Source organism: Trachymyrmex cornetzi, unplaced genomic scaffold (assembly GCF_001594075.2).
Source record: "Trachymyrmex cornetzi isolate Tcor2-1 unplaced genomic scaffold, Tcor1.1 scaffold270, whole genome shotgun sequence".
Taxonomy (NCBI): domain Eukaryota; kingdom Metazoa; phylum Arthropoda; class Insecta; order Hymenoptera; family Formicidae; genus Trachymyrmex; species Trachymyrmex cornetzi.
The window spans coordinates 67,799-71,232 of record NW_017297377.1 but is presented as its reverse complement, the minus strand read 5'-3'; the positions used below and the strand labels follow the sequence as shown (position 1 = coordinate 71,232).

At 36.3% G+C, this 3,434-nt stretch overlaps 1 long non-coding RNA gene across 1 annotated transcript in view; it reads right to left on the bottom strand.

The window, feature by feature from the left end:
- Positions 1 to 212: 212 nt before the first annotated feature.
- LOC108761871 (uncharacterized) overlaps positions 213 to 3,434 on the bottom strand; it is an 18,649-nt gene continuing 15,427 nt past the window's right edge. Inside the window, exons 2-3 of the long non-coding RNA XR_001940144.1 lie at positions 1,729 to 1,740; positions 213 to 276 (exon numbers count right to left, since the gene is read on the bottom strand). This is a non-coding gene — a long non-coding RNA (uncharacterized LOC108761871). The remainder of the gene's footprint in view (positions 277 to 1,728; positions 1,741 to 3,434) is intronic.

The window sequence follows — 3,434 nt, the reverse complement described above, 5'->3', positions numbered from 1 at the left end:
GTTAAGGTTGCTGGTTGTCGGTTATATTTTAGCCAATTATGATGCAGCAAGTGCAAGTTAACTGCAACGTGATTGGTGAAAATAGAACCGACAACCAGCAACCATAACCGGCAAATTGTAGTGTGATTACGGTTCAAGGCCTGTTCTTTTTCGATATCAAATTCTGAACTGGTGTACACTGATGCAGTAAGTTAGAGTGAGACAGGTATAGTTTGTTTCACTCTAACATATTGCACTAGTTCAGAACTAGCTCAGAATTCTTCGAAAAAGAGCAAACTGCTAGTTGTGGTTTATTGGAATGTGATTGGCGGTAGAATCTAATTTGTATCATTTAATGTCAAAATGATGCTAAATAACGTCAGCTTGTTTGCTGGATAGTATTAAAAATCTAATACTGACCAATTTATTACTGAAAAATAGTATAATTAATTATTTATTCAGAATACTAAAAGCACTGAACAAGTCTTTTTAATACTTGAAATAAGTGTAATTAATTGTTGTCTTTTAGTACTATATTGATAAGTATTAGATTTCTGCAAAGGTCTATTATTTATTTATTATTAAAATAAATATTTATTATTTATTTATTATTTATTTATTATTTATTATAATAAAATTAGTTAAAATAACGATTAACAAAGCATTCTTGCCTGGTTTCTTTTGACTTACGACGTAAACATCTTACATAAGTCAAAAGCGGTCGCCATTCGCTAATTGTTGTCCGCTTGAATTGTAGCACGTTCGGTAATTTAATTGATAATAAGCCCCGCGGGATCACACGACGCTGCGGTGCATTAAAGCAAATTAATGAGTGAGTCCTGCGGGAGCCGGGATGGTTCGCTTTATTTATTATCGATGTCGAAGATATTCGAGCTATGCGACCATGACAGACAAAAATCTATTCGCCTCACTTTCAAACACGTTGTCGCGTATATTCGTGATCGTGTTGGTAAATATAAAATATGAATAAAGAATTAAAAGTGCGTAAAGATAATTCAAGTTTTACGCTCGTGGCATCGCTTTCTTTCTCGCGAGTCGAATGTCGATACTGTTATCTCGTATTTCGAATCTCTTTCAAGCTCGTATTATACCATACGGTACAGCACAGGAGAAGAAAACGTTACAGATCCTTTATTCGATTAAAACTCGCCGAGGAACTTTCACTCAATTCGATAATTATCGACGTAACTGGTAATATGCTATGTCAAAAGAGGCACGATATTGTACTCTCGCGTTTACGAAGAATTTCGAGACTTCGCCCAAGTTATTATTAATCTCGTTCCTATCGGGCTCCAACATCTGGGCCGCGTTCAAAATTCCGAGACAACGCCTGCTTTTAATTAACGCGTGTACCGCCGATCACAGTTTTAATACACCCTGCTCTGCATGCGATGCACGCGGAATCGACGGAGGCGAACGTGAAAACATTTGGTTATCATTGATATTTAGGTTTTTCTAATTTCTGAAAATCTAACGTGGAGAGCACCAGGAAATTATATGGAGTCTAAAATTCATTGTTCAAATCTCAAGATAATAGACGCCAGAAACGTGACTTCGATGACGTAACTTACTTGCTGTTTCATTCCAGCCACTCCGACCTCGCCCAACCTCCTTTATAATTACATGCGTGTCTCGCTTTAGTTTTCCTAAATTCGACACGCGTAGAGTCACGCCATGACTTATCACGCACACGCGATCAAACGTTTAAGCTATGTCCACACGATCGACCGGCAATTAATTCTTGCCCGAAATTACAATCCACCGCCCTAGGCATTATTTATGATACATGGCAAGTACCTGATCCAATTATGTTTCTGGAGCGCTTCGTGCAGCATAGCAAGTTCCTCCTGATCGTAGTTATATTGCTCCGTCATCCTTGGTGTATCTATCGAAGTGAAAATTAGTAGGCATGCTTCTCTCGTACAAAAAGAGCCCCGAGCCGCGAGCGCGGTATAAGGTTCATTTACATATCACGCGAAAAGCAGAAGCGATATGAGAAACGTGGCCACACTAAGGCACACACAATCGTTCCGTGCATACTTCCAACGTGCAATTAACAACAGCATGCATACGCGCGACCGTTCGTGCACACGCGAGTGTGTAACGGATCGCAATAGCTCCGTGGTCGCTGCCGTGACGCCGTGTTTTGTGCTTTAATCAAGCTTGCAGTGAGACGCAATTGATGACTTCGCGCACCACGCGAACGGTGTCGACTCAAAGTGCTTCCTTATTATTCGCGGCAGCTCCTTGGACCGCGTCATCGTTCTGTTCGTCAACATTGTGATAATCACGCGTCGTCATTCGGATGGCGTACTCGACGTACAAATAGCTTCCAGGGAAAATAGACTTTGCTACGATAATTTTTTTTACGAGAATCAAGAGATACGCTGCGAATCTGCAGTGTCGATCTATTCACGCGTATGCGCTGTTTACTCGTTATAAACATCGAATTATCGTGCAGTAACATATGTGTGATATATTATAAATCACATCAATACGAAGTAATTATGATGAAGATATGATTGACTGTGAATCAACTCTTTCATAAACACGAAGAAATAGAAAATTTAACGTTTCTTACTTTTTTCGAGAATTTTATGTTCCTTTCTATGCTTCATTAGGATTTAGTTTTGGTTTCTCGATTGACTACAAATACAGTTGATTAAATATGTTTAACGGCAAATATAATTCACTGTGAAGTTATACAATAAGTGGATTTGAGACATATCGTTCCTTCTAAAGAGTGACACAACTTAAAAAATAAAGTTTCTTAGAAAAAGGGGAAAAATTATTTTCCAACTTGACAGAAAATCATTAATATCGATGATTAATACTAATATAATTATCTTTATATACTAATATAATTATATTAATACTAATATAATATAATTATCTAAAATTCATTCATGTTTTTCATTCCTACATTAGACTGCACTATACATTTTTTTTTGTTTTCACCAAATATTAAACATATATGTATTTATTTCATTTTAAGTTCCAAAAGTGTACTTATACTACTTCAGCTATAGAAAACAGACCTATGGTAATAACTCAAAAAATGTTATTTAAATTGCTGATGAAGACTCAAAATAAAAAAAAGTCGAAATCACTGATAAAGACTCAAAATAGAATCAAAACGTTCGAATTTTATACTTTAGAAAGGAATGATATACAATATTTAATACGCTCAAATTACCTCGTTTTACTCTTACATGTCCTATTATTATTGTTCAATATAGAGAATCACAGAGGCATAATTTGTTATTTTTTAAATTTTGTCATTTTTTAAATAAAAGAACAATATCTATTCTTGTAAATGGAGAGAGACTAATGAGATTTCTCACGAAGTGATGTGTCTCACCTTCCTTACCAAACATTGAACACTCGCCAAATGTGAATGGATGGGTCTGCAGTCGATCTTGTAGCAGCATATC